Here is a 12,879-nt window from a genome sequence, read left to right on the forward strand (position 1 = left end):
TGCAGCTTCCTATCTGAAAAAATGTGGTTACTATAGCCTAAATAAGTGAGTATTTGACCTAGTCATCTACCTGTTGGTAGATGCATGTGTCTGTTTCTTTTAGCATTTCTGTTGTTGCTGATAGGCATCTTTATTTGTGAAGAGTCACTTACTCTAATTTCTGGGGACACAAATGGTTGGGGTGATGGCCTCAGATGGGAGCTGGGGGTACAGAACCCCAATTTATATGCCGAACAGGTTCACAGACTCCAAGCTATGGTCAAAGTAATTGCTAACCAGATGACAAAGTCACTGGATTTGTTAGCAGAACAGGCCACTTAGACTAAAGAAGCAGTACTCCAGCATGGATTGGTATTAGACAGCTATACCCAGTGAAAGAACTCTGGGAGATGACTATGAACCACTACATAGAATTCCCAATCCTTCCATTTTTTTCCACCTGCATTTTTGATTTCCTTCACAGGCTAATTGTACACTATTTCAAAGTCTGATTCTTTTTGTACAGCAAGGTAACTGTTTGGACATGTATACACATATTGTATTTAACCTATTTAAACTTCAACATATTTAACATGTATTGGTCAACCTGCTATCTGGGGGTAGGGATGGGGAGAAGGAGGGGAAAAGTTGGAACAAAAGATTTTGCAATTGTCAATGCTGAAAAAATATGCATTTTTTTTGAAAAAAATTTTTTGAAAAATCCATGCATCTATCTTATAAATAAAAAGCTATAAAAAAAAAAGATGGGGAAAAAAGTCTCTGATTTTAATTTGGATGAGGGTACTGTCTTACACACCACTTTTCAAGAGGACCTGGAAATTTTTGATATGTCTTTAAGTATTGCTCTATTACTTGTTTATTATTACTAATAAGGGGATACGATTACTCATAATATGCTTTGTATGGCTCAGTAGATAGGAGACATGTTTACTTTTTTATTTTGATGCCAACATGCTTATATACATGTGACATAACCTTTTCAAATAAAAAATAAATTTATGCTGTTCAAGAACCTGATATCAACATAATCTATATCTACTAAAGGCTTATTTTCTCCAGAATATTGTTCTCCCTAAAGGTAAAAATAGTTAATATCATCATACTATCTTCCTCTCATAATAGGGGAATGATATCTTCCCAGGACAGTCCAAGCTTTTTGGATTATTCTGCTGTAGCATTCTTTACCCAGTTCAAGAATATAAACAGAAGAAACAAAGAAAGAGACAGAGACAGAGAAAAAGAGATAGATGGAGAGACATGTACACATGGAGAGACAAAGAGAGAGAGAGATGAAGACAGAGAGACAGACAGACAGACAGACAGAGAAAGAGAGAGACAGAGACAGAGACACAGAGAGACAGAGACAGAGACAGAGACAGAGAGAGAGAGAGAGAGAGAGATGCAGACAGAGACAGACAGAGACAGACAGACAGATTCTAAGACCAAGGATATCAACATTTCTCTGTGTGTGTATAAGAGACTTTATTTTTAATTCATGAAATAGCACAAGCATTTCCATAACATAGTAGAACAACAAAATAGGTGATTGCACATGAAAATGCAAAATCTATTATGTGCAATTTATTATTCCTTTTAAATATATAATAAGCTTAGCATGTAAAATATTCTTTTTTTTTTTCTTCCCTCCCCTATTCGCTGGAGATAGCTAACATTAGACACAGATAGATAATAGATAGATAGATAATACATTTAAAATCATTTTATATATTTCTAATTCTTTCTCTGGATACAACTATCATCTTCCTTCATAGGTCCTCTGTAGTAAATTTGGTATTTATAATAGTCAGAATGACATAGTTTTGTGAAGTTGTTTTTAAAACAATATTACTTGTAAGGGTCAGGGGAGGAACCTCACACAGCATAAGAGGAAATACAGAGACCCTGAAGCCTGAGGCACCTGTATGTAATTTCTGCAGCCAGCAGGCACTGGCTCTCGAGCAGGAACTCTGGTTCCATTGAGGTCGCATCATCAAAGGGAGATGTCTCCTTCCCTTATTGGCTATGGGTGTGACCTCATAGACCCTCTATAAGCAGTGGGGACCAGGAGGTAGGTGGAGTTCATTAGGAGTTCAGTAGAAGTCAGCAGGAGGTCAGTAAGAGTGCACAGAATGCAGGATGTGAACATGTGGAATAAAGTCTTGTGCTTGCAAGCTGCTGTGTCCAGGTGTTCTGTTGAACAAGAAGCACTGCTCAGAGAGGTATTGTGGCCAGAGACATCCAAGAGCAGGGATTTGGTAACTGGCAATCAGTAACCTCTGGGTGGGAGGTTACAATTACTGTTACTGTATACAGTGTTTGCTCGGTTCTGCTCATTTCACTCTTCATTATGTTTTGCAAGTCTATGTGTTTTTCTGAGATCATCAAGCTTGTTATTTCTTATAGCTCAGTAGTGTTGCATCACTATCATAAGCCACAACTTGTTCAGCCATTCCTCAATTGATAGCATTCCTGCAATTTCCAATTCTTTGCAACCATAAAGAGAGTAGCTATAAACAATTTAGAACATAAAGATTCTTTTCTACTTCTCCTGATTATCTTTGGAAATAGACCTAGTAGTGATATTGCTGGGTCAAAAGTTATAGATAGTTTAATAAATCTTTGGGCATAATTTCAGATTACTCTCCAAAATGATTGGATCTGTTCATAGTTGTACCAGTGGTTAATTAGTATCCGAATTTTTTCCATATCCCCTCTAATATTTGTTGTTTTACCTTCACTCATTTTAGTTTTGATAACATCCTTTCTATTTCTACTTTGCCCTCTGGGCAATTTTTTAAAAATATTCCTTAAAAACATTCTGTTTTAAGGAACATCTCTTGTTTTAGTCTTGGTAGTGAAGTAATTTATTGATTTCCTAATTTTTTTATCTCTTTGATCTCTTTTCCAAGATAACATACCTTATACTTCCTTCTATATTTTCAGATTTTTCAAATTTTGTTTTAATGTTTTTTGTTGCTTCATAAAATTATTGGCTTTTATTTTATTCATTTTAATCCTGAGGGAGTGCATTGCCTAAGAGGTTTTACAACTCTTAAAACAAGCTATTAATTCCCTTTCTACTCCTTTCTTCCATAGATTTCATTCATTTTTCATTCCTCCCCCCAAGCATTTTCATTCCATTTGTGACAACATTTTTAACTCTAAAATGAAAAACTTTTTCCTTCAGCTCTTCCAGGAATTCTAGCTGAGTCTATGTCCACTTGCTATTTTCCTGTGAGTCTTTGCTTGTAGCCTCAAGTTGAACCATAATTTTCTGCTAGAGTAGAGGTAAAAATCTTGCTTTGAGCATGTAGCCTGATTTGCACTGCTGGAGTCTACTGCATTCTGAACCTTCTATTTTCTCAGTAAACTGCTCAAGATTTCCAACCAGGGAACTCCACCATTTTCCTCATTCTATCCTGGATCTGCAATGCAGAACTCGGTTAGGTTGTGAATGACAAAGTTTCCAGTTGGTACTTGTCATCATCATGGGAAACTAGTATAGTTTTGGTGGAGCTCTGATAAGAGCTGCATCTTTTCTTGCTTTCATAAACAGTTTCTCTCAGGTGCTGGAATGCCCACAAACTGTTCTTGTCAGATCTCAGTGCCCATACTCTGATTCACTGTGACTTTGAATTTCTCTATCAAGATTCTGCCTGGCATGTTTTCTAGCACTGTATAGAGGAGGTTGTAGACAGGTGTTGGAATCTTTACAAACTGTTAAGTCATTAGAGTTGATAGAGACAATAATTATCTAATTTAGCATCATTCAGTATCATTGATCTAATCTTACAAGGAGATATTTTGGGCCAGAACCTGAAACAAGGTACTAAGTAGAACTAATTGATACAATGCTTGTGTTCACACCTTTACTCATTGGAGTTCACTCGTTTGGGAGATTTCAGGGTTTAGTATGAGATATCTGAATTCACACCTCCCTTGAAGCTCTTAGGGCCAGAGAGCATGCTGGGAGATATCCCACAATCCCTCTCTCGAAGAAGGAGCATAAATAGAGCTTCAATGGGCCAGTCAAGAAAGTTTTTCAGAGTGAAGAAGCTATGAGTGGGGAGTTCAGCTGAATTAGATTAGAAAAGAGCACGCTGGGACAGATGCAGAGCATTCTGGGAGATTGAGAGCCAGAAGCCCTCTCTCCAAAGCAAGAGAGATCCATTCCATTTTCCACTTGGCTGGCTGGGCTGAAGGACAAACCTTTGGATTTGGAGACATTCAGAGGCAGCTCTTGGAACCAAGCAGAGAGATAGGTCTCTAAGCTAACCGGGCTATATTGGAGACAATAAAATATCTGAATACCTGGCTGCATTTTGGGTGATTATTACCTTTCACTGAAACTAAGGCTGCCTCCAGAAAACCTCCCTGAGGAACCTGCTCTCTCTCTCTTTTTTTTTTTTTATTTAATGATTACTTTATAATGACAACATTATTCCTTGCACTCGTTTCTTTTCCGATTTTTTTCCCCCTCCCCTAGATGGCAAGCAGTCCTTTATATGTTGGATATGTTGCAGTATATACTAGATACAATATATGTTTGCAGAACCGAACAGTTCTCTTGTTGAATCTTGTTGGATTCAGAAGGTATAAATAACCCGGGAAGAAAAACTAAAATGCAGATAGTTCACATTTGTTTCCCAGTGTTCGTTCTTTGGGTGTAGCTGCTTATGTCCGTCATTTATCAATTGAAACTTAGTTAGGTCTCTTTGTCAAAGAAATCCACTTCCATCAAAAAATGTCCTCATACAATATCATTAGTTGTCGAAGTGTATAATGATCTCCTGGTTCTGCTCATTTCACTTAGCATCAGTTCATGTAAGTCTCGCCAGTCCTCTCTGTATTCATCCTGCTGAACCTGCTCTCTCTCAGAGAGAACCATCTTATGTTATATTTTAAAGAAGAAAAACACTCACAGATGGGAACCTACCATACTATATGCTGTCATTCCTCCATCTTTACTTCACCTTCCAGAATTATTTTTAGTGCATCCTACCCAAGAATCATTATAAACAAGGATGTACTTCACTTAACCATCACTGCCAAGTCTTTTTGACCAATTAATCAAGAAACATTTACTTACTATGCGTCCAAAAAAATCAAAACATGGTCAATGCTTTCAAGGAATTCTAATGGAAGAAGACAATGAAAACAACTATACAAGATATATAGTGTAAATGAAAAGTAATTTCAGAGGGATACCACTATCCTTGACAGGAATGGGGAAAAGTCTTTTGAGGAAAATGGGATTTGAGTTAAGATTTGAAGAAACTCAGGGAAGGTCAAAAGCAGAGATGAGAAGGAAGAATATTCCAGACATCGAGGACAACCAGAGAAAAAGCATGGAGCTGGGAAATGGAATGTTGTCTTCAAGGAATGGCTAATAGACCATTGCAGCTAGATCAAGTATGTGGAGTAGGTCAAAGTAAAAGAGTGGAAAAGAAGGAAGGGGAAAGTTTGTAAAAAAAAAAAAAAAAAAAAAAAAGTTTAAAAGCCACATGGGGGTAATTTGATTTGCATCTATAAATTTAGAAAATTTACAAAATAAGGTCTATTTCATAGTAATTTCAACATTTAGTAGGTAATTATAAAATGACCCATTTTAGACATTACAACCTGAAATGGATGTACCTAGCTCCCAATATGATAACCATCTTTTCCTTCTTGTGATTCATGCTCACAACTCCTAGCTTTGCCACAGGTAATGGGGAGACAGTGGTGGGTTTTGCAGAGGAGAGTGAAATGGTCAGACAGTTCCTTGGGTATCATCCCTTTTGCTTCCCCTTCCCCTTGATTCATCCTGAGATCTTCTGGTCCTAAATATGAAATCCATCCACCACCACTCCATCTTGTTTGGCTGTCTGGGAACAGTTTATCTAGGCTGCATCAGCCTAGACGGCATCAAGCTGGACCTATTATCACCTAGTAGCATTACACTCTATGTCCAAAGTATTCATTTCTTTAGTTGGCACAAGGTGCCAATGGCATTATAATTGTACCATAGAACATATACCTGAAACATACCTTAGAACACAGTGACAGCAACAAGCATTTATTTACTCTCTATTTAGTGCAAAGCATTGTATGGGGCTGATACCAAATTTAGACAAATTATAGTTCTTGCCCCATAGAGTTTACAATCTAGTGAAGGAATATAACATTATCAGAGATGGCCAGAAAAACCAATGAGTACATGATAATTGCATTTGATAGCTGGATAATTACATTGTTGTGCAAACAGCTCTGTGGCATCCAAGAGGCAAAGTCACAAATGAGTGTGGTGATGCTTTAAAACAAAGATCTGTGCACAAAACTGAACCAGATTAAAATTTAATTGGAAAATATTTAACAAAATAAATAAAAATACAATAAAATAGATAATATTAATGTGGTTTTCTAAGTCCTCATGTAGCCCAAAGGCATCTCTTTTTATAGTTTTAATGGCCCCCATTTCTTTTTTATTTTAATACCACTATTCTAAGGGGTGGGTGGAATTTCAATAGATGAAAATGAGGGAAAAAATATAGTCTAGGTTTAGAAAATTGCTTGAGTAAATTTCTGGAGGCATGTGATTGTGTAGAGAGTCAAAGATCATCATTTTGGCTGGAATTGAATGGCAATGCTTAAAAATGAAAAATTCAAAGTAAGTCTGAGAAGGTATGGTAGTGACAGGTTGTGGTAGGGCTTGAATACCAAGCAGAGGAGAATAAACAGAGGATTCAGGAGACAAGAAAGATTTTTACTGAGAGAAGTGGAATAACCATATTTATACATAAGAAAAATTCTACAGAAAGTTGTGAAGGATGAATTGGAGGAAACCTGGAAAGATTTTACTACCATAATTCAATCAGATGAATTAAGTATACATATTGTATACATAGTTGGGGCTATGTTCATAGAAAGAAGGATAAGAGATTTTTCAGAAATGGATGCAACAGAGCTTATTAACTGATTGGATATGAAGTGGGAAAGAGTACAACATTGTCATTCTGGAGGTAAAGAAACTGAAGCCCCCAGAGGAGCACTTGTCCAAGGTTACAAAGATAGTAAAGTAGCAGAGACAGCTTTCAAACCCATATTCCCTGATGCCAAATCCAGCACTACTCATTGTTTCTTAAGTGCCAGAGAGATAGGAGATTTGTAGCCAAAGGAAGCATAGGAATGACTCCAAATGACATAGTGGTTATGATGTGGGGAGGTGACAGTACCCACACCTCAAGGGTTAGCAACTTGATTTGAAACTTCTGAAGGGCTGTGAAGGGCAGGGAATTCCCTCATAAACAGCTCGAGGGACCTCTTCCAAATATATCACAAGAACCAAAATGACACAGAAATTGAATGACTGTACAAAAAGGAAAAAAAAATCCATTCACTATTTCCAATATTTTTCAGCAGGAAAAAAAAGTAATTATAGGTTACAAAAAAATCATTTGTCACAGCTGAAATTTGTTTCTAGATGAATCCATGATGAAGAAGCAATGTATTTTCCTATTATTTTTGTCATTGTTGTTATTGCTGTCTAATATCTTCAGACCGGATTTCAGGAACATTATTCTGCAAAGAGGAGAGAGAACAATTTATGACATATTCCATAAATGTGAAAGCTATTAATTGAATGAATTCTAATAGAAATGGTGTCCTCATCAATAGTTTCTGAAATCATTCCATGGTGGAATCTATCGAAACCACTGCTTCACAGATCCACCAAATTTAAATGACTGAGTTCAAGGAACATTTCTTAAATGTTATAAGCAAAGTAATATGATAGGTATTAGAAATACAAAAATGAAAAAAAAAGAATCACCTTTTCTCTACCCTCAAATAACTTATATTCTAATAGAATATGTAAGAAAAACTATGAAAGGAGCAAATATCAAAAACAAATATAAAGAGTGCTAGGAAAATTTGAGGAAGGAAAGATTATCCAAATATTTGTTCTGAGCTGTTAGACACACTTTATATAGATTCTGAAATGTTAGGATAGGCAAAATTTTTGCAGATCTCTTTAATGCCAGACCTAAATTATCTTCCTCTTTCCTACCCTACATAAATAGTGAGATAGCTATGAAAGTAGATTCATTGGGTAAGATTTAAGATAGTCCCTCACTTGAAGGGAAGAATTTAATTAAGGTGAGAATAGATAACCAGAATTTGGCAGAATTGTCCTGGATCTTGGCTTACCATCCCCCATTATACATCCCCCAGAATCTCCCTCATTAATAGGTTTCAATCTTTGCAGGTTCAATTTTCTTATTACCTCCATTGTTACTCTTTCAAGGTTATTATGGAAAAAAAAATCCTTGTAAACCTTAGAGCACCACATAAATATGGGTAATTATTCTCTCTCCTCTTTAAAAAAATCATTTTCTCCTTTTTTACCTCATATATAAAATAGAAGTAACACCATCACCTTCCTCAAAAAGTTATTGTGAAGATCAAAATGAATTGCATTTATTAAATACTTGGCTTATCTTAAAGAGCTATGTCAAGAAGCACTTATCAATCATCTACCTAATATGTGCCAATACTAATCATAGAAAGAAAGACAAAAAACAGTCCTTATCTCAAAAAATTAATTAGAAGAAACAATATGCAAACTATATACAAATAAAACAAATTCAAGATAAAATTGAAGACGGTCTCTGAGGGAACATACTAGTCTTAAAGGGAATTAGGAAAAGCTATTTATTTAAGATAGGACTTCAGGGGAAACTTAAAGGAAGCTGGGAAAATCAGAGATTGAAATGGAGAAGGAGGGTTTCAGGCATAAAGAATAGTCAGTGAAAATGCACAGACTTGGGGGATGGAATTAGTATTTTTTTAAAAGATATTTTTTGATTCCTGACTACTGGGAGGGGAGAGATATGCAATAAGCTGAGAAAGGTCACAAGGAGCCAAGTTATGAAGAGTTTTGAAAACCAAAGGCTTTTATATTTGATCTTGGAGGAAATAAGGTATCATTGGAATTTATTGAATGATGAATGCGATTACCTAGTCAGACTTGCTCTTTAAGAGGATCAATTTGACCGAGAGCTGGAGTGGGGAGAGAGTGATGCAAGAAGACCAACCAAAAAGTTATTACAATAGTCCATGTGTGAGCTGGTAAGGTTCTGTTCCAGGATGGTGGCAGTGTTAGGGGAGATTAGGAGGCATATAGGAGAAATATTTAACAGGAAGAATTATAATAGGATTTGGAAGTTGAATGGATAGGGAAAGGGGGAAGAGAGCATTTCAGGTATGTGAGACAGCCTATGCAAACGCAGAGAGATAATGCATGGGATGTCTTGAAGGAGGAGAATAGACCAGTTTGCTGGACTATAGTCTGTATGAGGAGGAGAAATAGGTAAGTCTGGAAAGATAGGCTGGAGCAAAATTATTGTGAAGCACTTTAAATGCCAAATAGAGGAGTTTATATTAGAAACTAGAAGCAAATGGGAATCACTGGAGCTTGTAAAGCAGATATATGACAAGATCAGGAGTTTTCTTTTGGCAAATATCTAGACTGGGCTCATCATCTTTCTCATAAACTTTCCTGCTCTAAATTTTCTCATTTCTTTTGAGGGAAAAGCTCACACTTCCAGTCACTATGACTTGGAACCTTCTTAACTCTTTGTTATCTTATATCTAATAAATTGCTGTTTTGTTAAGGCTACCTCCACAAAGATCTTTTGAATGGTTAAATTCTTTTCTCCCATGGCCACTAATCTAATTCAAGTGCTTGCATCCTTGATGATAATAGCTAGCATTTATAAAGAACTAAAAGTTTGCATTACATTTTACAAATACTATCTCATTTAATTATTGTAACAATCCTCAAAATTATATGCAATTGTTCCCGTTTTACTGATGAGGAAAATGAGTGGACAGGTTAAAGGACTTGCCCAGAATCACATAGCTAATATCTGAAGCTATATTTGAATTAAAGTGTTCCTGATTCCAAGTCTAAGCCTTTATCTACTACATCATTTAGCCACCTTTCACCTGGATTCTTGCAATTAATCTCTTTGCCTTCATTTTCTTCCCCTTCAATCTGTCCTCTGTCCTCCACACGGCTTTCAATTCATACAGCTAACACAAAAACTGAACATGTCAGGCTGCCTTCTCCCAGTTAAAAATTTTCAGTGGCTCCCAACTGCTTTTAGGATAAAAGTCAAAATGCCAGGCATTTAAAGCCCTTCATATTTGAGAGAATTGTAAGAATTGCATAAATACGAGGAACAATTTTGCACAAGCACAGAAGGTGCAGATCACATATCACATTTGAATCATGTATGGAAAAAATTAAAAGCTTGGTATGGCTGTGATATGGATTTCATTAAGGGGAATAATCTGAAAACTAGAAATACAAGCAGAAGCCAGATTGTGTGATATGTAAAATCTGAAATAACTGAGTAAACAAAAGCTGACTTCATCTTGTAAAACTGATTCCATTTTGATACCTAAATTTCATTTTCCTGTATATTCCATCTGCTTGCTCATTGTGGGAACTGAGTGACATGCTGTTTCACATCTGGGAAAGTCTGCTTGCTCTTCTTCTGAAACTATCTCATTCCCCTCCAAAATCAGAAAGTTCCTAATCTTTCTTCCAATTGGAAATAAAAGTTATTTAATATTGCATCCTGATTTAAATCCAATTAATTGTTTTCTTTGAATGCACCAAGATTTGTCTCTTCTGTATTCGGGGTCTTGTACTAGCTAAGGGGGTTTTGTCCCAATTTGTTATACCATTGGCATGCTTTGCTTAATAAATTTAAATGCTCAGAAGTTCAAGATTTTGTTTCCTCAATTATTTCAGATTTTACATGTCACACCTAGTCTTACTTCAGATTATTCCTCTTAATGAAATCTATATCACAGCCATATCGATAAGATGTCTTAATTCTTTTCATACATGATTCAAATGTGATATTCGATCTGCACCTGTGCTTGTACAAAATTGTTTCCTATGTCTATGGCACATTCTTTACAGACTTCCTAATTTTCCATTTAGTGTAAAAGACACCTAAGGAGCCATCTGTGCAGGGGATCTATACTGATCCCCTTAGTTACTCTGATTCTCTCTCTCCCTGCCCCCAATTCCTCCAATTAAAGTTGGAAGGTGCCTCAGAAGCCATCTAGTTCCAAGGGCCAATAGGCCCAAGGAGATTGGGACCAAACAATGTCCCACAGGTGTAAGAATCAGAGACAGAACCTGAATGGAGCCAGATTCTCTCATCCCAGTGCTCTTTCCCCTGAAACATACTACCTCTCAATATATCATCATCATCATATCATCATCATTGTCATCATCATCATCATCCTTGAGTCCTTTCTCAAAGAAAGTACAAATCAGCAGGCAGGAGATCAGAGAGAAGCCAGTTAAAGAAGTCCATGCTTTCTCTCCCTCTATGTGGTGATCTGACATTGTCTTTCCTTTCCATAAGTTGGATGTAGTACAGAAAGTACTACAGCAGAAGAAGAAGATCAATAGAAAATCAATGATCAAAAAAAAAAAAAAGAAAATCAATGATCTACCTTCTACTGTGTCTTCATCATTATATCTGAATTCCTAGATCAGATACATCCAAATTATTTATAAATTTAAAACAGAAAGCGTTCCAAAATCAAATTATTTCCTTTAAAAAAAATTCCGTGCAACATATGAGGGCCAAACACTGAGAACTGTCTAAACTGAATATATTTATATAATATAGAGTGCTAGATTTGAAGCCAGAAAGACCTATATTCAAATCTTATCTATGACACTAATTCTATTATAGGAAAAGATCTTAAATGGCCTTAAAAGGCAGGTTGGTAGTACACAGGATAGAATACTGAGCCTGGAATGAGGAACATTTGAGTTCAAATTCTGCTTTAGCACTTATTACCTGTGTGCCAAGTCATTTAACTTGGCTCAGTTTCCTTTTTTGTAAAATGAGTATAATAATACCATCTGTCATAATTTCTTACACGTAAAAGAAAAATAAATCTGAGAGGCTAGGACGAAATCCATAGAACCCCATGTTTATCTATTATGTGTAGTACTTATAGCCTCTGTCTTTTTTAAAATAAGTTTAATTGATGACTCATTTTTATATCATTTTGGATATGTCTCTCTGTCCCTCTAGAACTTAAGCTCTTCTTATAAAACATATAATCAATCAAACAAAAACAAATAATATAATGGACATGTGGAATTTTTTTGTTCTCATAGAAGCATGATTTCCTGCCCAGAAGAAGGGAGCATGTTTTGTTATATCTTTTCTGAGACCAAGATTTGTTACTATAAGAGTATGGTTTCCTTTTCTTGTTTTAATTCAATTACCTTATTGCATACTTACATTTTTTAAGGTATTGGCTTTACTCCTTTTTCTGTATTTCTTCTTAACATGGCGGACACTCAGAAGAGCCACTATTAGCATAGAAATAAATATTCCTGTAGCAAACAAAACTGTGATAAATATGGTGTTCTTGGTGGAGCCCATAGTCTCACATTTTTCTCCTCTGTACCACCAGTCTTTACCTGATTGACATCTACAAAATAAAAAAATTACAAAATATTATAGCAAAACATGCTTAAAGAGCTATTTCATTAATAGTCAGCCTGGCCATTTTCAAAAAGTTGTCAACCACTCCATAGCGAGAAAGACTGCTCAAGGACTTCCAGTACTAAGATGTTGGAGTAAGGAAGGAGCTCTCTGGGAATGACTTACCTATTCTCAGCAATACAGTAATATAAGACAATTCCAAACAAGTAATGATGTAGCATACTAATCTATCTCCATAAAAAGAATTGATATTGATTGAACACAGACTAAAGCACGCTATTTTTCACTTTCTTTCATGTTTTTGTCTTCTTGTACAAATTAACTAATATTGAAATGTTTCACATAA

General features: G+C 35.9%; 1 long non-coding RNA gene across 1 annotated transcript; it reads right to left on the reverse strand.

Moving 5' to 3' along the window:
- Positions 1-6,042: 6,042 nt before the first annotated feature.
- Positions 6,043-12,518, reverse strand: LOC127543910 (uncharacterized). Its single transcript, XR_007949337.1, has 2 exons — positions 12,327-12,518; positions 6,043-7,560 (listed from the first exon to the last, which is right to left on the reverse strand). It is a non-coding gene; the product is annotated as an uncharacterized LOC127543910 (long non-coding RNA).
- Positions 12,519-12,879: the final 361 nt, after the last annotated feature.

The sequence above is a fragment of the Antechinus flavipes genome, chromosome 1, assembly GCF_016432865.1.
Source record: "Antechinus flavipes isolate AdamAnt ecotype Samford, QLD, Australia chromosome 1, AdamAnt_v2, whole genome shotgun sequence".
Lineage (NCBI taxonomy): Eukaryota > Metazoa > Chordata > Mammalia > Dasyuromorphia > Dasyuridae > Antechinus > Antechinus flavipes.